This window comes from Somniosus microcephalus, chromosome 15 (assembly GCF_052327205.1).
Source record: "Somniosus microcephalus isolate GS21.2 chromosome 15, FLI_Smic_1.0, whole genome shotgun sequence".
Lineage (NCBI taxonomy): Eukaryota > Metazoa > Chordata > Chondrichthyes > Squaliformes > Somniosidae > Somniosus > Somniosus microcephalus.
Genome location: NC_141001.1, coordinates 118,240,300 through 118,262,392, shown reverse-complemented (window position 1 = coordinate 118,262,392; position 22,093 = coordinate 118,240,300). Strand labels below are relative to the sequence as shown.

The 22,093-nt window shown below is 46.7% G+C and overlaps 1 protein-coding gene across 7 annotated transcripts in view; it reads right to left on the bottom strand.

Annotated features, from left to right (window-relative positions):
• Positions 1-21,833, bottom strand: part of ppfibp2b (PPFIA binding protein 2b) — a 474,628-nt gene extending 452,795 nt beyond the window's left edge. For 3 of the 7 annotated variants that reach the window (XM_086008336.1, XM_086008341.1, XM_086008339.1), the window contains exon 1: positions 21,640-21,833. The gene's annotated coding sequence lies outside the window, so the exon portion shown is untranslated. The remainder of the gene's footprint in view (positions 1-21,639) is intronic. The other 4 variants (XM_086008340.1, XM_086008343.1, XM_086008342.1 and 1 more) reach the window with 3 other exon arrangements.
• Between the last annotated feature and the right edge of the window lie 260 nt (positions 21,834-22,093).

Here is a 22,093-nt window from a genome sequence, read left to right as displayed (position 1 = left end):
AGGGAGAAGAAGGGAGAAGAGAGAGAAGAAGAGAGAAGAAGGGAGAAGAAGGGAGAAGAAGGGAGAAGAATGTAGAAGGTAGAAGAAGGGAGAAGAAGGTAGAAGAAGGGAGAAGAAGGGAGAAGAAGGAGAAGAAGAAGAAGGAGAGAAGAAGAAGAGAGAAGAAGGGAGATGAAGAAGAAGAGAGAAGAAGGGAGAGAAGGGAGAAGAAGGGAGAAGAAGGGAGAAGAAGGGAGAAGAAGGAGAGAAGAGGAAGGGAGAAGAAGAAGGGAGAAGAAGGGAGAAGAATGGAGAAGAAGGGAGAAGAAGGGAGAAGAAGGGAGAAGAAGGGAGAAGAAGGGAGAAGAAGAAGAAGAAGAGAGAAGTAGAAGAGGGAAGAAGAAGAAGAAGGGAGAAGAAGAAGAGAGAAGAAGAAGGAGAAGAAGAAGAAGAAAGAAGAAGAAGGGAGAAGAAGAAGAAGAAGAAGGGAGGAGAAGAAGAAGAAGAAGGGAGGAGAAGAAGGGAGAAGAAGAAGGAGGAGAAGAAGGGAGGAGAAGAAGGGAGAAGAAGAAGAAGGGAGGAGAAGAAGAAGGGAGAAGAAGAAGAAGAAGAAGGAGAGAGAAGAAGGGAGAAGAAGAAGAAGACGAAGAAGAAGAAGAGAGAAGAAGAAGGGAGAAGAAGAAGAAGAAGAAGAAGAAGGAGAAGAAGGAGAAGAAGGGAGAAGAAGGGAGAGAAGAAGAGAGAAGTAGAGAGAAGAATGGAGAAGAAGAAGAGAGAAGAAGAAGAGAGAAGAAGGGAGAAGAAGGGAGAAGTAGAAGAGGGAAGAAGAAGAAGAAGGGAGGAGAAGAAGGGAGAAGAAGAAGAGAAGAAGGGAGAAGAAGAAGAAGAAGAAGAAGAAGGAGAAGAAGAAGAAGAAGGGAGGAGAAGAAGAAGAAGAAGAAGGGAGGAGAAGAAGGAGAAGAAGAAGGGAGGAGAAGAAGGGAGAAGAAGAAGAAGGGAGGAGGAGAAGAAGGGAGAAGAAGAAGAAGAAGGAGAGAAGAAGAAGGAGAAGAAGAAGAAGACGAAGGAGAAGAAGAAGGGAGAAGAAGAAGAAGAAGAGAGAAGAAGGGAGAAGAAGGGAGAAGAAGGGAGAAGAAGGGAGAAGAAGGGAGAAGAAGGGAGAAGAAAGGAGAAGAAGGGAGAAGAAGGGAGAAGAAGAAGAGAGAAGAAGAAGAGAGAAGAAGAAGAGAGAAGAGAAGGGAGAAGAAGAAGGGAGAAGAAGAAGAAGAAGAAGAGAGAAGTAGAAGAGGGAAGAAGAAGAAGGGAGGAGAAGAAGGGAGAAGAAGAAGAGAGAAGAAGAAGGGAGAAGAAGAAGAAGAAGAAGAAGAAGAAGGGAGAAGAAGAATATAGAAGAAGAAGCAAGAAGGGAGAAGGAAAAGGAGGAAAGAGAAGGAAGGAGAAGGAAGAATCACAGAAACCCCACAGTGGAGATAGAGGCCATTTCGGCCCATCAAGCCTGCACCGACACATATCCCACCCGAACCCCGTAACCCCTACACCAACACATATCCCACCCTATCCCCGTAACCCCACGTATTTAATCCCCCTAACACTAAGGGTCAATTTATCATAGCCAATCAACCTAACCCGCACATCTTTGGACTGTGGGAGGAAACCGGAGCACCCGGAGGAAACCCACACAAACACGGGGAGAATGTGCAAACTCCACACAGACAGTGGCCCGAGGCCGGATTCGAAGACGGGTCCCTGGCGCTCCGAGGCAACAGTGCTAACCACTATGCCTCCCGTGAAGGAAGAAGGACGAGAGAAGAAGAAGAAGAAGCAAGAAGGAGGAAGAAAGAAGAAAGGAAGAAGGAGAAGGAAGGAGAAGGACGAAGAAAGGAGGAAGGAGGAAGGAAGAAAGAAGAAGGAAGAGAGAAGAAAGCAGAAGGAAGAAGAAAGAAGAAAGAAGAAAGAAGGAAGAAGGAAGAAGGAAGAAGTAGAAGAAATAAGAAGGAGGAAGAAGAATATAGAAGAAGAAGCAAGAAGGGAGAAGGAAGCAGGAAGCAGGAAGCAGGAAGCAGGAAGACGAGAGGAAAGAAGAAGAAATAAAGAAGGAAGAAGAAGGAGAAGGAAGGAGAAAGGAGAATACAGAAGAAAGAAGAAGGAAGGCAGGAAGGAAGGCAGGAAGGAAGGCAGGAAGGAAGGCGGAAGGAAGCAGGAAGGAAGCAGGAAGGAAGCAGGAAGGAAGCAGGAAGGAAGGAAGCAGGACGACGAGAGAAGAAAGATGAGAGAAGAAAGAAGGAGGGAGAAGGAGGGAGAAGGAGGGAGAAGGAAGAAAGATGAAGAAGGGAGAGAGAAGAAAAAGGAAGAGAAGAAGAAGAAGGAAGAGAGAAGAAAAAAGAAGAAAGAAGAAGAAGGAGAAGGAAGAAAGAGGAAGGATTTAGGAAGGAAGGAGGGAGAAGGAGGGAGAAGGAGGGAGAAGGAGGGAGGAAGGAGGAGGAAGGAGGAGGAAGAAGAAAAAAAGAAAGAAGAAAGAAGAAGAAAGGAAGAAGGAAGGGTGACTTCGAGTCTGAAACTGTGAGTTCCAGAAGTTCCTTCACTTGTGGGAGTTGAGTCTTTACCTGGGGTCTTGCAAAGGTCTCAGTCATCGAGCTTTGTTGGATTCCCCCTCCCAAGTTCCAGGGCGGTTTGGGCAGACTTGATAGGCGCGCCCCAGTTATGGCCAAGGTAGACAGCCCCACCACCCTGCCTCACAACTTAAGGTTCGCTGGTACAGCTGGCGAACTTCAGGTCGTGAAAGCCTCAGAAGCAAGGGAACTGCCCAGGAAACTAGTCCTGTTCCACCCCCCAGAATCCAAATGGTGGGATATGTGGGTCTGGCGGACCTTCCTGCAGGGTTTGGCACATATCCCGAATTCCCTGCCACCAAATCCACTGGGGCTGGCTTCACGGACCAGCAGGTGAGTTGAGGGAGCAATCCCTGCCAGAGAGGCCCACCTTCAGAGAGAATCTGCTGCAGCAGCAGACTGTGTGGGTGCCCTCAATGTAGGAGCAGGATCTATCGTCCAGTGGATCTTGCATTGACACTTAGTTTGTCCTCACATCTTGGGGATCCTTCAGGTACTGCAGATGCCCATTGGTGCCGAGGGCATCTTTGGTGAGCAAGTGGAGGAGCTGCTGTAGCAGAACCTTCAGGCATTCCCAAATTGTCACACAAGGGTGGGGGGGGGGCACTGCTCACTTTGTAGCTTAGCCCACCCCATCTATAGGCCCCTTCCACTCGCCAACACCAGTCCACTCACCACCTATCCACTCACCACCACCAATCCATTCACCTCCACCAGCCTATTCAAGGCTTTACCCGGAGCGCGGTGTCCTTTGCATCTTGCTAGCCCATCATTCCAGATTAGGACCTGGAATGCAGGTAGTTCGCAACAAGTAACCTTTGAGACCCTGTCCAGCTCCACCTGCCCCAGTAGTGATCATGCCTGGACAGTCCACCTCAGAGTTGTGTGGGTGGGCTATTTCCAGTGCTTCCCTGTGGAAGTGGATCACTCTGGATGCTTGGGTCCAGGAGACCAGAAGTAGTGAGTATCCTCTGCATATGCATCTTGAGCCTCCATGTTTTTCAGAACATGGTTTGGTCTGACCATCAGAGGAACCATCTACTGGTGGGCATACTGGCAAGTCTTCTATCATCCACACTGGGAGTGAGTGATAGTCACCCAGAAGGCACAACTGTTGGGGATATTTCTCCAGTTGAGCCTTCTGGATGACCATCACTCTGTCAGTAATGTTTCCACAGGTCTCCTTTGTCGCAGCATCTGAACTAGAGCTGGTGGTCCTGGAAGCACAGTGTTCTCCATACATTGGTGCTACAGCCATCAGGCTCTTCAGCTAATGCTTTGACATATGGGTGGGAACCACATTCAAGATGAATGGTCTTCTAGGCCAGTGAGTTCACTTGGCATTTCAAAAGGCTCGGGGTGTGAACGGTATAATAGGACATTTCCACTTTCAGACTCGGTGCAGGGTAAGTCAGTGTGTCTGCAGACAGACAATATGACAGTAGTCCGGTAAGTCAACGCATTGCTTCCCATTGGTGCTTGAACGACGGGGTGACACTCTTGGTGCCACATTTGGCCCGGGGAGGACAACACAACAGTTGGCACACTCAGCTGTTCTGTAGTCCACCCTAACTAGTGGCTGATCCACACTGAGGTAGTCCAGAACATCTTCAGGACTTCGGGTGTTACCAGGTCGATTGACTTGCTCGCACCACCGGACAATCACCAATCTGCTGGAGGATCTCAGGCAGTCAGGGCGGAGGCCCGACAGTCTTTCGTTCTTTTGTTTCTGGATTCTGTTGCTCAGGGTTGCCTGATCTCCAGGATGCTCCAGGAAATTGCAGCACGTGGTGGTTCTGATTAACCCTTTAGTTACCTCACAAACTGTGCTTCAGGGACACATAGAAACATAGAAACTAGGAGCAGGAGTAGGCCATTCGGCCCCTCGAGCCTGCTCCGCCATTCAACGAGATCATGGCTGATCATCCAAACCCTAGCACCCGGTCCCTACACCGACAGCCATCCCACCCAAGCCCTATCCTCGTAACCCCACATATTTAATCCCCCCTAACACTAAGGGCCAATTTTTTTATTTTTTATCATGGCCAATCAACCTAACCCGCACATCTTTGGACTGTGGGAGGAAACCGGAGCACCCGGAGGAAACCCATGCAAACACGAGGAGAATGTGCAAACTCCACACAGACAGTCACCCGAGGCCGGATTTGAACCCGGGTCCCTGGCGCTGTGAGGCAACAGTGCTAACCACTATACCACCGTGTGCCGGGTGTTAAATACACACTTTGATTTCAGGAGCCCACGGGAGAAATCCAAGTCATTTTTAGAGTATAGAGGACCCTACTTTTTTTTAGGGAATTTTTCATTCTGACATCCTCCACACACTGTCCAACTGGTACTCAGGGTGAGAAGGGCGGTCCGTACCTGCAAGCGAACAGATTCTCCGGCTCCCAGGATAAATAGATCAAAGTGGGTGTTATTCACGGGTGCCAGCGCCAGATCCAAACAGTAAGCTGAACCGTCAAGATCTGGATTTGGATCCTGCCAGCTTCTGATTGATGGCCTGGCAGTTGAGATGGAATGCCCATCAGATTAGGGTATACCAGCAGAGCGGCACTCATGGGTAATGCTCACTTTATTGTGTCTGTCCTGGTCATTTAAGCCTCTGTTCCCACACAAGTACCTCCACCCTCCTCGTCCTCTGTACTACTTGGTTAGTCGCCAGCTGTGTGTGCAGAATGCCTGAATGAAGATCACAGCTCCCTTGTCAGCTGTTCCCATGTCAGCTGGTCCCTTGTAAGCTCCTCTTCATTCTTCAAGTGACGCAGCATTTGCCACCCACCTGGTTGTCTCTTAGGTCTAGTGGGGAGTGTTGGTATGTCTTTTCCTCGTTCTGGGTTGTCTTTGGGTGTCAACAAACTGGGTTCTGGGGTGTGCTAAAAGTTAACACTGCATGGGAGTCGGGGAGGGAGGGGAAAAACAAGTGGGTTTGTCCTTCAAAGTTAGGACGTCTTAACAAAATGTCTTAACGGGGAAGGTCATGCCTTAAGAGATTTTCCCCAGGCAAATTGTGCCCATGCATCCCAGTAATTAGATCCACATTCCCCAACCCCCCCCAAATTCGGTCAGCCAATGTTTAGGAACGGATAGTCCCAGCAAATTAAACGGTGTCACAGTTAGCACTTTAAAGAAAAATTTGGTACAGAACTAGACTGGAGATTGTTGAAGACTATCAATTGATGTTAGCAGAGTAGAAGTGGAAAAGGAATGGTCTTAGAATGCATAGACTTATCAGGGCCAGAATTATCTCCTGGACTAGTTTCGATCGCCTAAGGGGGTTGGAGAGGAATTTCCCAGATTTTTTTCCCAAATTGGCCTGGGTTTTTAGGTCTGGTTTTTCGCCTCTCCCAGGAGATCACATGGTCTTGGGTGGGGTGGGGGCTCTATATATTGCGATGGACAAGGCTGGATGGACCAGAGAGTCTTTTCCTGTCCGTGATATTTTGTATATTACAAGTCATGTTTCAATAACTGAAATGTCAGAAGTTTAACATCTGAAAATAAACATGGATTGAAAATGAACAAACTTACTGTATATCTCCTGATTTGTGCATGGATCATTGAAGGGAACAGAAAGTGGAAGAGGTAATTTCTCCCATGGGGGATTGCAGACTGGGGATTGTTCCTGGGCTCAGTCACTGACTGGGTGAACTCTTTGAGCCACACACTAGGCTGGACCCAGAGTCAATCCCCAATCTGCACATACAAACATACAAAAAGACATTCAAAACTAGATGAAGACTATCAGGCCCATCAAGCTCACCCCATCCAGTAGACAGTATGACCTCACACGCTGCCGTCCCACCTACCAGTTACGCTATCTCTGGAAACAGACAAAGAAATATGGCCAATTCAGGAAAAACCTCTGGCCAATTGTTCTCCAACTCCCAACACATGACAATCTAAACTGTAACTTGCAATGTCCTCTCAGGGACTGGTCAAGATCCCCTTTAAAGATCTGTAGTGACCCCACCCTCACCACATGTTGCACATGTTTGTTCCAGAGGGTGATGACTCTGTGACAAGTCATAGAATCATACAGCACAGAAGGAGGCCATTCAGCCCATCGTGCCTCTGCCAGCTCTTTGAATGCACTATCCAATTAGCCCCACTCTCCCGCTCTTTCCCCGTAGCCCAGAAAATTTTTCCTTTTCAAGTATTTACCCAATTCCCTTCTGAAAGTTACAGTGGATGGAATTATAAGTTGGTGGAATTCTGTCATGTGATACCCAAAGTTCCAGTAACTAAATCACAAAATCCCGTGTCAGTAAAACCTGGATTGGGCTTATTCAGTCACTAAAGCACCAGTGGGACTTTCAAAGTCCCAGGCCACGTCAAGGAACTCCTCCAAACACAATTAAACAACAAAGTTGTGAATTGCTACAAAAACAAATACTAGTGGGGAGGGGCTGGGGGGGGGGGGGTGGTGGTGAAGAATAGAGTGGGGAAAACAAGACATCTGCAGGATGTCCTGCAGTCTCCAGGAATTAGGATTTTTAAAAAATTCATTCATGTGATGTGGGCGTTGCTGGCAAGGCCAGCATTTATTGCCCATCCCTAATTGCCCTCGAGAAGGTAGTGGTGAGCCGCCTTCTTGAATCACTGCAGTCCGTGAGGTGAAGGTACTCCCACAGTAGCGGTTTGGTACAACGGAGTGTCTCGCTCGGCCATTTCAGAGGGCGGTAAAAGAGTCAACCACATTGCTGTGGGTCTGGAGTCACATATAGGCCAGACCGGGCAAGGACGGCAGATTTCCTTCCCTAAAAGGACTTTAGTGAGCAAGGTGGGATTTTAACGCAATCCATTAGTTTCATGGTCATCATTACTGTTGGTAGCTTTTTATTCCAGATTTGTTTAAATGGCTGAATTTAAATTGCCCAGCTGCCTGTGGTGGGATTTGAACTCATGTCTCAGATTGTTTGGGGTTAGGGTTAAGGTTAGGGTAACCCTAATGCTAAGTCTGTCCACTATGGCACCATTCCCAATTGCAGCGGTGAGCAAACCTGGGATAAAAGCCAACAGGGCATTAAAGAAAATGATTTTTTTCCCCCATTTTCTTTGACCACTTTCGTTCATTTATAAAAATACTAGCAGGGGGTGCCCGGCATTGCCAGGGCAATTTTGGGCAGCGCGGTCTGCCTGCCGGTGTCTGTCCCCCCTCTCTCTCCCTCCCTCTCCCCGTTGACGGCCGGCAGCTGCAGGTCGCCCGCCCGTTGCGTGTCTGAGGCCTAGCGCTTGAGGCCCGGCCGGGCTCTCGGGGCGAGATGGACCCGAGCTGAGCTCCCCCGCGGATCGCGCGGCTGACGGCCGGCCGCTGCTGCTCCCCCGACCGCTGTGTGTGTTGGGCCGAGCGGTTGCGAGGCACGGCCCGAGTGAGCCCAACTTACCTGCCGCTCCGGCGGGGCTGGAGCGGGATCGGGAGCCGCAATGTGGGGGTTTCTTTTGGTGCTGCTGTCCCTGTGGGGATGGAAAAAATGGCGGCGAAGTTTAGGGAGACTGGAGGCTTAGGACCTGCCCGTGACGCACTGATTAGTCAACCATCAGGTGAGTGAACTGTAGGATTGGTCAAGCAGTACGTCAGTCAACGCTAATGACAGGTAGGATTGGTGAACCGCTAATGAGTGGATTTTTGTATACTGTGCTAACAATTTTTGTCTGACGAAAAAGTAAATATGCCTACGAGTCCCCTAATGATAAGCTTTCTTTTGATATAACATATGTGTAGGTACGCTCTATAACTTTTGATTGTATAGCCGGACAGACGGAATGACAGAGAGACAGACAGAGAGAGAGAGACAGAGAGAGAGAGAGACAGAGAGACAGACAGACAGAGAGAGAGACAGACAGAGAGACAGACAGAGACAGAGAGACAGAGAGAGAGAGAGAGACAGAGACAGAGACAGAGACAGACAGAGAGACAAACACAGACAGACAGAGACAGGAGAGAGAGAGAGAGAGAGAGAGACAGAGAGAGAGACAGAGACAGAGAGAGAGACAGAGAGAGAGACAGAGAGAGAGAGAGAGACAGAGAGAGAGACAGAATGCACTAAAAGAAAAAGCCCGAAGAGCCCTATATGCAATAAAAAGAAAATTCTACAACATCCAAATCCCAATCAAAATCTGGCTCAAAATTTTTGACAGCATAATCCTGCCCATTGCACTGTACGGTAGTGAAGTATGGGGCCCGCTAAATCACCAAAGCTACACTAAATGGGAAAAACACACAATAGAAGCCCTACATGCAGAATTCTGCCGAAGCATCCTTCGCACCCAAAGAAAAACGCCAACAAATGCATGCAGAGCCGAACTAGGCAGATACCCACTGATAATAAACATCCAAAAACGAGCACTAAACTTCCTAAATCACCTCAAATCTAGCTCCCCAGACACCCTTCATTTCAAAGCCTTTCAGACCCAAGAGCTAAACCCAGAAAAGAGTCCCCTGAGTCAGCTGCTACTGAAACTAAGTACTCAGCCGGACCCTGACCAGCCCCAGACCAACACAGCCGTCCAAACACCAATCCGAGTGAACCAAATCATTAAAAAATGCAAAGAAACCTACCTGGAACATTGGAACAAAATAACCGAAAGCCAAAGCAGATTAGAATGTTACCGGGCCCTAAAAAGAGAATATAAACTGGCAGACTACCTCACGGCCATCAGAGACACAAAACAGAGACAGACCCTCACCAGGTACAGACTAAGCGACCACCAACTGGAAATTGAAAAAGGCAGATACAAGAAATCCTGGCAGCCTAGAGAGAATAGAATATGCGATCAATGTCTGGCTGGCGAGGTTGAAACAGAAATGCATTTCCTCCTAAAATGCGAAAAATTCAACACATCAAGAAACATATTATTCAACAAGCTAAGCCAAACAACCCCAGATTTCAAGGAATTGGATGATCTGTCAAAATTGAGATTAGTCCTAGGAGAAGGAGACAGACCATACCTTGGACGTATTCCTGGAGCTTTCATCACATGACCTTGGGGCTAAATATGTAACAACATGTCACAACCTGAGGACTGTTTAAAAGTAAGACTGTTTAAAATTAATATTGAACATACTAAATGAAGTAGAAAGACTGTTTAAAATTAATATTGTTTAAAAGTAATATTGTATATACCCAACAAATGTCAAATCGATTGACACCTACAGAATGTTGGAAAACTGTACCTTTTTGCTATGTAAGCTTTGGCAATATGGTTCTCTGTAAACTTTCATGCCAATAAAGCATTTGAACTGAAAAAAAAACTGAACAGAGAGAGAGAGAGAGAGAGAGAGAGAGAGAGAGAGAGACAGAGAGAGAGAGAGAGACAGAGAGAGAGAGACACAGAGAGAGAGAGAGACAGAGAGAGAGAGAGAGAGACAGAGAGAGAGAGACAGGTTTATATATATATAGATTGGAGACGGGGGAAAAAGGCGGTTGGATCCAGCAGGTCATGTGATGAAAGCTCCAGGAATACGTCCAGAGATGACGACCCGTGTTGTGTGACTCACGCCATTTATATACCACGACAAAATAAAATAAGAATAGCATGTGTTGATAATTGTGGGTGGCACCAAGACACACATGTGCAAAATGTGAAACCTGTTGAATAATCACTGGCTACTGAGACACAAGTGGGTCTAAATAACACTTTAACAAACAGAATGGCTGCACATTAATGGCACAGTAAATAACTTGGGATATAATAGGCTTTATTTTGGAAGTACTTAACTCCCAAACTCTCATTACCACACGGCTTGCCAAGAAACAACTGGATCTTCCTTCAATCACAGGTGTTAGAACTCACTGTTAAGTATGTGTATTGTATTGAACAATTAACACAAAGACTTAAACGTATAACTCAAACAGGTCTTTACTGGTTGGAGGTAGGGACTATACATAGGTCTTTACTTCATGCCCACAGGCGGGAACTGAGGGGGATCAGTACCCACAGTACTATTTATACCCCTATGGCCAGGAGTGGTACTGCGTATCACTACGCCCAACAAGTAGTGCAGTCCTGTCCATAGGTTCAAAGTAGCACACATATTACATACACAACATTCCTCCCTTCCTAGCTTTACAGTCATCTCCCCATTTAACATAACGTAATAACATATATACATATATAACTTCAGGTTTACATAACAGAATAACATAGATACATAGATAACTTCATGTCAAAACAGATCACAGATTCAGTCTCTGCGGAAAACAGTTCACAGATTCAATCTCTGTGGTGTAGTCGGTTCACGTTGCTGGAGTGACTCATTCAATAGTCCTTCCATGGATTTAACAGTTTGAACTTCCGAACTGAATTGGCTCCGTTCGGAGGGACCACGTGTGTGATCTGGTAGAGGTGATAATGGTTCAGATGGGTCATCTTCTGTTTTTACTTTTCCTTTTCTGCTTCTTGGAGACTCTCTGGGCTCCATTGTCAGCTGCCACAGCTGCCAGCTGCATGCGCAGTTCCTCCTTCTCTTCCTCCTGTTTCCGTCGTAGAGCCAGCTTCTCCCGATGTTCCGTAGACTTTTGGTGCTCCTCCATGATTTCTGCACTTTGGGAGTCGAAGTTACAAGCTGGGCAGGACAGGACATCGTAATATTCGGTGTCGTCCTGAGCTAGACCAGTGAGAGGGTCGTCTATTTCCTCCATACCCAGCTGGACATTAGCCAGCTCTTGTTCCAAATCCAGACATCTTTCCTGAAGAGACTTCTTCATGTGTACCTCTGCATCCAGCTTTTTCTGGGCTTTCAGCAAGTCGTTTACTAGTGACCTCATTTGTGATTTTAATACTTCAACTTCCTTTGGAGATTGATTGATCGGACTATGCAATCCCTCTACCGGAGCAGCTGTTTCAGCGGTCTGTTGTTCTACGTTGACGTGAGTCAGCGTACTTTTGGCATCCAAGGGCTGCTCTGTTGCAGTCATCTCAGTCTGTGTTGCCACCTCAGCTCTTCCAATAACCTTTGAGAGCTCCGAACCCCTGTCGTTTGAATATTGAAGTTCATGTTCAAGTTTTTCCCATTTCAGAGTCCTGTCCTTCAGCATATGCAGGAGTTGGCTGACCGTTAACTCCTCTGACATCAGACGTTTTGTGTGCTCCTGCTCCATTTTCTCCATCAACTGCTTCTGTTGTCTTTCCAGATTCTCCAACTCTATATCAAAGAACTCTTTCGTTGCATTCAACTCTTGCTCAAAACGGCGAAGCATTTGTTCTAATTGCTGTTGTAGTTTGAAATGGAGTTGAGTTCGAGCCCGGTGTCCCTCAGAAATGGGCACATCAGTAGACTTGCCAGACTCAGAATCCACAGTTAAACTATGTTGTTGTTGCTCAGTGGAATTCTGTGCTGAAACTTTGTCTTTTGCACCTGAGTTGGGCTTACCATCATCCGTTCCAGAGTCTGGGCCGACTATCTTCACCGAGTTCTCACTCGTTATTGTTTGTAGGAAATGCCAGTCCATATTCATTTTCCTAATCCACTCCCGTCCTAGTAGTGGAGGACCTCCTTCAGATATCACATATAAGTCCATTATTTGACTGTCTTCGCCCTTGTGGACCACTGCAACCTCTATTTTCCCGATGGGGTACACTCTTTGCCCCGTGTATGTTTTCAATATAATCCCCGTATCCTGTAGGGGAATATGTTGGAATAACTTTCCGTAATCTTTCTTATTTATGACCGTCAATGCCGATCCAGTGTCCAATTCCAGTTTTACTTGGACTCCTTCTATCTGAAGAGTGACCCAAATTGTCTGGAGGTCTGCACCCTTACCAGCGTTGAGTACTCTTAAGCTAGCCAGTTCATTACAGCTTAAGCTAGCCAGTTCATTACTGCTAGCGTCTGAATCGGACTCCTGTTCGGTCACCTTGTGTACCTTTGCGTATTTTCCTTGCGGTGACTTCTTGTTGCTGGTCTTCTTCCCTGACCTGCATACTCTAGCTATATGTCCAAGCCTACCACAAGTTCTACATTCTTGGTTTTTAAACCAACACTGGTTCTGATCATGCGTTGTCTTTCCACAACGATAACATTTGCCAGAACTCACACCCAATTTGTGTGCACTGAGCTCCGGTGACCGTAGCTGCATTACTGCCGTGCCTCTCGCTGCGGCTTCGTGTGCTGCTGCCATAGTGACCGCCTTCTCAAGCGTCAGCTCATTCTCCTCGAGCAGTCGCTTTTGTGTATCCTGTTTAAATAAACCACACACAAATTTGTCTCGAAGTGCCTCTGTCAGTCCCGTTCCAAACTGGCAATATTTCGCTAATTTACGCAATTCCAGCAAATAATCAGCATTGCTTTCATGCTGTAGCTGCCTTCTGTCGTAAAATTTAAATCGTTCCGCTAGCATCAGCGGCGTGGGGTTTAGATGATCTTTCAGGACAGTAACAATCTCATCGAACGTCTTATCCGCCGGTTCATCTGGTGATAACAGGTGTTTCAATTGCCCGTATGTCTTCGCACCCATTAAATTTAATAATGTTAGTGCTTTATCAGCCTCACGAATTTTATTGGCCTTACAATAATTTTTAACTCGTTCAACATATATGGCCCAATCTTCGATGTCACTATCAAAGTTGCTAATATTCCCGTGTTTAGGCATTGTAGTACTTTATCAGATTTGCAATTTCTCAGATTTTTTTTTTTTTTACTGTTATCCAAGATGGCGGCTTCCCGCTCTTGCCGTCGTCCTCCGCCCACAAAATGGCGGTTTTCCCGCTTCTGCCTTCTTCCCCAGCGGTTTTCCCGCGAAAAATGGCGTCTTTCCCGCGCTTCTCGCTCTCCCCGCCCACTTCAATGGCGGTTTTCCCGCGCTTCTCGTCGCTGACTTTCAGCCCGACTGCGGCTCTTATCTCCTGTGCGATCGCTGGTGCGCCGCCCGCCCGAAACGGTTCTCAGCCCTTATCACCGGTGCGATCGCTGGCCCGCTAAGCGCCTCCCGCTTGAAGCGGCTCCCGGCCTCCGGCTCACCCGCTCGGCGGCTCTTGCTCGCTCCCTCCCGGGCTCTGGCTTACCCGCTCGCGCCCTCAGTGTCTGCCGACGCTGCGCCTTCCAGCCCGAGTGCGGCCCTTATCAGGGATTTCGATCGATTGCCCTTCTACCTCCGACTTCCCCCAGCCCTGTCTTTGCAGCCAACGCTGCTTGGCTTACCCACCACCGAGGTTGAAAAAGCTGCAGGATGTCTTCTGTCCTCCCGTTTTCAGTCGTTGATGGAGGCTTCAGGGTCCTAATGCCTGTCGCTTCCAGTCGCTGGAAGCTGTCTGGATTTCTGCTGCCCTTCAGTTTTCAGTGGAGTGTTGAGGATTGGAACCTCTCTTCAACGTCCTGTCTTTGGACGAAGCCGCTGTGGAATAACTGCCGCAGGGTTCGAACCGACTCGTCGCCAGTGTTAAGTATGTGTATTGTATTGAACAATTAACACAAAGACTTAAACGTATAACTCAAACAGGTCTTTACTGGTTGGAGGTAGGGACTATACATAGGTCTTTACTTCATGCCCACAGGCGGGAACTGAGGGGGATCAGTACCCACAGTACTATTTATACCCCTATGGCCAGGAGTGGTACTGCGTATCACTACGCCCAACAAGTAGTGCAGTCCTGTGCATAGGTTCAAAGTAGCACACATATTACATACACAACACTCACAACCAATCAGCACAGTGTTAACCCTTCGCTCCCCGGAAGTTAAAAGAACTTTCATTTTCAATTGACATGGAGAATGACTATTTTGGGAACCGCCTCCCCGGTTTAGCGCCAGGATTCTCCCCAGATAACCTGGGTTTATAACACACCGTTCACATGGTTAGTGCCCCGAGGCACTTTAGAGAGTAGAATGAGATGCCACACAGTAATACTAAGAAAGAAGCAATGGACACAAATAACACTGCACCTTCACTGGGCAGCTGCTGACGATAACCTTCAATCCGCCCTTGCAACAGATGTCGAACCAGCTCCTTCAAGGTGAGAAATGACCCTGGATGATAATCCTGAGTATTATTCTCCTTTTTGTTTCTTATCCGGCTCCCGACATTAAATTACTTGGTTTTATTACCTCATTGTCTTCTATTTGCAAACGTGAGCTATTGGAACTTGATAGGCAAACATGCTCACACAAACAAATTGATATTTATTTTTAAACAGTGAGGATATTGCACTGCGAGATCCAATCCATGTGTTGCCATCAAAAATGGGTGAATAATTTAGGGTCTGGTCATTACAAGGACAATGTTGAAGGATAAAGGACCGACTGAAAGGTTGCTGCTGAATTTAGCAAAGACCAACTTTCCAATGTTGATACCAGATAAACAATAGCACAAGGCAATTTTGATTTACGCCCTCCAATTTCTCAGTGGTGCATCCAGAACTTGCATTGATAGACTTTTCACAACATCAGGACATCCCAAAGCACTTTACAGCCAGTGAAGCACTTTCTTAAAGTGTAATCGCTGCTGCAATGTAGGAAATGCAGCAGCCAATTTGCACACAGCAAGTTCCCACAAATAGCAATGAAATAATGACCAGATAATCTGGGTTTTTTTTTAGTGATGTTGGTTGAGGGATAAATGTTGGCCCAGGAGAACTCTCCTACCCTTCTTCAAAATACTGGCCGTGGGATCTTTTAAGTCCACCCGAGAGGAGAGACGGAGCCTCGGTTTAACGTCTCATCCGAAAGACGGCACCTCCGACAGTGCAGCACTCCCTCAGTACGGCACTGAAGTGTCAGCTTAGAGTACGTGCTACCACTGAGCCAGGCAGGCACCTAAATCAAACAGCTAGATGATTTTAAAAGCACGGGATAATGGAACAAGAAACCTGAATGGGTTTCAAAGAAGGAACTAGACAGGTTCTTATCAACAAATGGGATTCAGGGTATTAGAAACGCACCAGGGGAATACAGTGGATCGGTGGGATCGATGGGCAACAGTTACTATGTCACCCAACTACTTCACTAATGTCCTTTAGAGGGGGAACCTGCCGGTCCTGGCCTACACGTGACTCCAGTCCCACACCAACGTGGTCGACTCGTAACAGAAAAATAGGAGCAGGAGTGGGCCATTCGGCATTTCGAGCCTGCTCCGCCATTCAATATGATCATGGCTGATCCTCTATCTCAATACCATATTCCCCCTCTCTCCACATACCCCTTGATGCCTTTTGTGTCTAAATAACTGCCCTCTGAAGTGGCCAATAAGCCACTCGATCATATCAAACTGAAACACCGCGGAGGTTCAGGAAGAAAGGCCCACCACTGTTGTTTTAAATCTTCCGTTGTTCACTTGAGGAGTAACAAATTCAGTCTCATGGTTATAATCTCTTTATTTTTTCTACTTTAACATAAAAAACAATCTAAAAGCAGAGTATAATTTCTTCAGCGTATAACACAATTCATAACCTGAATTTTGTCAGCAGATTTGAACATAGGCATGCCCCCATCCTTATACGTCTCTCTCTTCTCCAACTTAATACAAATGCTTTTTTTTTTATACACTGTTTTCTCCTGATCTAACTGGAATTGGCAGTGCCTTAAATGGTAGTCTCTGGTCAATGCCCAGTCCTTCAGCCGATTCCTATGCACACCAGTTTAAATTTCTCTACAACATACGTTCATCAACAACCTTTCACATCAGTTGCAGCGCCCTTGTTGTTGTGACCCGAACAGTTACAATCTAAACATTCTATTACAGGAAACTCTCGTTTAAACGACACCTAAATATCCGGAATTCTCTAATAACCAGCAAAATTCATACTCCGAAAACAACACCTCAATAACCAGAAACGTTGCAGAGTCTGAGTCCGAGTCTCCTGCGGTGGCCGAATTAGTCAGTGGGGGTAGTTCTCCAAACTGCCACTACTCGGCTTCTTGGCGCTGTCGGAAATCTCTTCCGATCCGAACACCTCAATAACTAGAAATGTTGCCGAGTCCGAGTCCATTTAACACAACATTCTGTAGGTGTGTACCCAATTATACTGCACATTTCTTGATTTTTTAATTTGTGTGTGTTAAAAATAGCCTCGGTAGATATACCTCTCCGTTATCCGGAATTTTTAATCAACCGGCACCATCCCGGTCCCGTCGGTACCGGATACGAAAGAGTTTCCTGTATTACACCACCATAAACATCCCAAGGCTTTACTTCAATCTTGAACACTGCCTATTGCTAGTGTGATCTGTAATTCTCTCTCTCTCTCTGCTGTTTCTAGGCTGGGCTATCTCTCTCCCTCATGTACCAACAACCACCACCTTCTCAGGGCAACTTGGGATGGGCAGTAAATGCCAGCCTTGCCATCATTTCCCACATCCCAAGAATGATCTTTTTTTAAATTACAGATTGCAGGATTTCCTGTGTTTAGTTCCAGGCAACAGATATAATAAAAATAGCTCATTGATGTCAGGAGGCAAGTTCTTAACAGTGACTAAATAAATAATGTCATTATTGTTCACCTCACACAACTGCATTATTGAACCACAGCATGCAAAACTTCCTCAAAAATATAACATTAAAATGCTATTAAAAGGACATGTGCAGACATATTGTAGGGATCACAAATACACAGCTATGGTGAAATGTAAAGCATCTCTCCCTGTCCAATGTTTCTAGATTTCTTAAGACTAAAGGGATCAAGGGATATGGGGAGAAGGCAGGGACAGGGTACTGAGTTTGGATGATCAGCCATGATCTCATTAAATGGCGGAGCAGGCTCGAGGGGCCGATTGGCCTACACCTGCTCCTATCTTCTATGTTTCTATGTTTGCCCTCCCCTCCAGCTGTAGAGTATGTTTCCACAAAAAAAGACCTGCATTGATATTTCATGACCTCAGGATGTCCCAAAGCGCTTTACAGCCAATGAAGTAGTTTTGAAGTGTGGTTACTGTTGTAATGTAGGAAAGGCAGCAGCCAATTTGTGCACAGCAAGATCCCACAAACAGCAATGTGATAATCTGTGTTAATGACATTGGTTGAGGGATAAATATTGGCCCAGGACACCAGGGAGAACTCCCCCTGCTCTTCTTTGAAATAGTGCCACGGGATCTTTTAGGTCCACCCGGAGCCTCGGTTTAACGTCTCATCTGATAGATGGCACCTCTGATGATGCAGCACTCCCTCAGTACTGCACTGGCGTCAGCCTAGATTATGTGCTCTGGAGTGGGACTTGAACCCACGACCTTGTGGCTCAGAGGCGAGTGGGACGTGGCACCAACTGAGCCATGGCTGCTACTAAGCCAAGTGTTGCCAGCTCAGGTTGGATCATATTGCAGGAGGTTTCATCACCTGACCTGCCCCTGCGAGTGGTCATCCAATGTGCCAATTGTTCAATAATGGTGGCTACAATACCCACAATCCTCTGCGCTCCAGGAATCGCTCTACCCATCGCGTGGTTTTTCTCAGGCTGCGTGCGCATTGCATTCTGGGTGGCTCGATGAACTCAATACAGACCAAGAATCCAACTCAAGTCCTTCCTGGACTGTATGGATAAATCCCATGCCAAATGGTGCAGTTTCTGGAGGTGCCCTACATGTGTGTTACTCGTGGCTCAGTGCTCAGCACTCTCGGCTCTGAGTCAGAAGGTTGTGGGTTCATAGTCCAACTCCAGAGACTTGAGCACAAAATTCTAGGCTGACACTCCCAGTGCAGTACTGAGGGAGTGCTGCACTGTTGGATGTGCCGTCTTTTGGATGAGACGCTAAACCGAGGCCCCGTCTGCTCGCAGGTGGATGTAGAAGAGCAGGGGCGTTCTCCCCAGTGTCCTGGGGCCAATATTTATCCTTCAACCAACATCACTAAAACAGATTATCTGGTTATTATCACATTGCTGTTTGTGGGAGCTTGTGTAGGGGTTTCGCAAAATTCCCCTGTTTTTCCCTGAAGATTGAAAATATTGGTCCACACTGTGGATGAAGAATTGGGTGATGTGACTTGTCTACAATGTTTTAAAATGTGCCTAGAACCGCAAAAGACTGTTCGGAGATGGAAAGAACGTGGACAACACGGGAGTCGAGGAGCTCTGTGGAAAATATTCACCCACCTTATGACAGTACTTTTATTAATAAAATCGTTCCCTGGAGTTTGGGCAATCACAAAAGGTTTTAAAATGGCCACAGAAAGCATTGGCCAAGATACTGGGGCTTAAAAAGCAGCTCGAGAGGTCTGTGTGTATAAAGTGGGAGGATCTACAGTGGCAGTCAAAGAGCTGCCAATCAAAGGGAGGTTCCCTTCAGAAGCACTTGAAGTTGCTTATTGACTTAAGAGATTAGCCCACTTGAGAATAACTGCAGGACTATCGATTGAAACTGCTTCTGTTTACACAGCCATTCAGAGCACTCTCAGACAATGATAGCCTGAAACCATGGGACGGATTTTGAATGGGAACAGTTTAAGCATTGAATGGGTTTAAATCACCCATCATTCTGGACAATAGGGCAGTTGCATTCCCTTTTGTTTTAGCCCAGGTGAGCTCCGGATGTGGGCGGGAACATTTCGGCCCCACAGTGCAGACACATTAACCCATTCCAACCACTTTGAATCAACCAATCATCAGCGTTTCTTTTGTGTATTGGAACTTTTTGGGCGCAAATTTTCCAGACAGGCAAACAGCAAGAGGCTCACCAGGTATATAAGATAGCTCCTGAGAAGCTATCGATCTGTTTTACTTCCTGGGACCACGGGTGAGCTTCTCTCTCTCTCTCTCACTTCGCTGGACCACATGTGAGCAGAGTTTCTGACTCCTCAGCAAAGCAACCTAGTAAGGAGTTAGGGGATGGTGAATTAAGGGGATATTGCTAAGATTGTTTAATTAACGTTGTAGCCATTTAATCCCTCATTTTTACCATCTGCATTCCCCCATTTAAGCAATTTTACTGTCATTACTGTGTTCGTGTGGCATAGTTTATAATTTGATTGTAGTTCATTTAGTTAATAAAACTTGATTTTTTCTCTCATCCAAACCACGTGTCTGTTTTAATATCATTAATTATAAGTCCTTCAGTCGGAACTGGAAGGTGGGGTAGCGATTCGAAACCGCTGTTTGAAAATTGGTTTATTGGAAATTAGTTTACAGTGTAGCAGCAGGCTGCCTGACCAGGTGAATTACTGTAAACCAGGTAAAAGATTGGGATTGGTCAGAGTGCAGGCAAAGGCTGCAAGACCAGGTAAATTACCTTAAACCAGTTAAAAGATGCCCCCCTACACTTGCTGTGCACAAATTGGCTGCTGCATTTCCCACATTAAAACAGCGACTCCACTTCAAATGTATTTCGTTGGCTGTGAAGCACTTTGGGACATCCTGAGTTTGTGAAAGGTGCTGGAGAAATGCGAGTCTTTCCTGATGATGGATATTAATAAAAACAAAACTAAATACAATTTTCTTCGACCTCATTCACAGAAACCGTCCAGTATTGCATTGTAAAAATGCTCAGCAAGGAAGCTGAGGGTGGGGGCAGCGGGGGGGGGGGGGGGGGGAATGCGGGCGATCTAAGTATTGCCCATTTAATTCTGCAATGACACTGCCATGAAAACGACACAGAAGGTGGCACAGAGTAAGAGTGATTACTTTAATTATTCATGCTTCTTAAATTATTAAATGCAAACTATGGAAATTGAACACTATTGCGCAGACTTTCCTATTGCCAGCTTAATGATTAAACGCCATGGACAAGTGTATGAGAGTCTCACCTACATAAACCCAGTCCGCCTTTAAGCATTGACCGACACTTGGCCACAGAGCGCCAGAAATTCATCTGGGGCTGCAGCGTAATACAGGTGCTAGCGAGTCGGACGCCCGTTTTATATCCTCTGCCCGATTTTCTTTTACCGTTGAAGTAAAAAAAATAAAATTGAAAGCGTGCGCCCGTTCTAAGCTAATCGCCCCCCAAGATGGATTTCCTACGCCCACAAGGGGAGGCGGAATCAATCCCGTCACCAGATCGGCCTCTCGTTCTATGCCGCGGAAGAACGGAAAAGTAAACCGCGCGGCGGCGTGAAGCTGGCAGGTGACGAGCTCCTTTCGTGCTACTGGGGTAGAGCAGTTTCGCTCCCACCGCACGTTCACATATACACGCCTAACGAGGTCGCCCAGGGTTTTTTTGGGGGGTGGGGGTGGGGAGGGGGTTTGAGGGGTTGCGGGAAAGAGGATACCCTCCCCCCTGGCCCCACCCCTTGCATTCGATTACAAGCAGAGGAAGGCAGTGTCAATAGCAGTGTGTTCTGGTTATTGTGCTTTTCAAATCGAGCACAAGGGCGACACGTAATCTACTTCAAACTCGGCAACAACTGACACTGCAAGGAAATGTGATTTCCCTTTTCAAGTTCAGTCCCCCTGTGAACATTTTAACAAGGGGCTCGTGCCTTTAAGCACAGCGTTACTTATCGGGGCTGCTTCAACAAGAGGAGTAAGGGAGAGACATATCAACCCCCGCCCCCCCCCTACAATTAGTGCAAAAAACACAGGAAACTTTGCAACAACAAAAGTTATCTCGAGACTCCAGGGTTGTGACAGAAAGGGAAAAACAGGGAGCAGAGCAAAATGTTTGGCAGTGGCAATGTCTGGAAACTGGGAAAGGACATCTTACTGGCGGTAGGAGGTTTAACATTGAATTAGAATTCACCTCCTTAGCACTAACCAGATGTCCGAAGCACCGAGAGGGACTCTGCAACTAAATCGATCATTAAAAATAAATTAAGTCATCAATTTACAAATCCACCCATTTATATTTTAAAAAATCAACCAGCAAAACCTCTTGCACAAAAAATCGATTTGCAAACAAATAATCGATTTTTACATTTACCGAAATCAATTCAAATGCACGAATGAATCAATTTGCAAAACTTGAACGGATTCCTAAATTTACAAAATACATTTAGAAATCGAAACGCTGCTAAATTCAAGAGCACCAATGTTGCTAAAAATAGAATATTTTCGTACAAGTTCCAAAATTAAACCGAAGTGTGAAAGGAGCAGAGAGTGAGAGTGAAACAGCAACATTCTGGTCATTTCCCCATGAGTTTGGTGACTTAGTCCCCAGAGTGTGAATGGTTCTCACCTGTTCCTGTCACTCGCTGGAACCTGAGCCCAGCCGAGCTCCGGGACCTCGCTCAATCCGCTGTGCAAACTTGCCTTGAGCGTCCCCGAAGGGTGAGGGATCCAGTCTGCAGCGGTGCACACTTCCCCAAACACTCTGTCCCGGGCTCAGTGCCTCCTCTGTCAGTCGGCAGGGGCCCTGTGAGAGGCGTTGTCCTGTGATGAATCAGTCCCAGAGCAAGGAGGCGGTGCTCTGCTTCGCTGCAATAACACCGTAGCTTTATTCCAGAAGATGAGGGGATCTTGTTCAGGGTCCTCCTTGAGCCTGTGAGGCTGACTGTCCGACATCCAGTCCTGGGTGAGCAGACATTTCCTCCAATCGGACAGTGGGAAGACCAAAGCCATTGGCCTAGATTTTCAGTGTGCCGTGAGGCGGGCTTTTAGGCAGGCGGGCGGGCGGGGGGGGCAAAAATCCC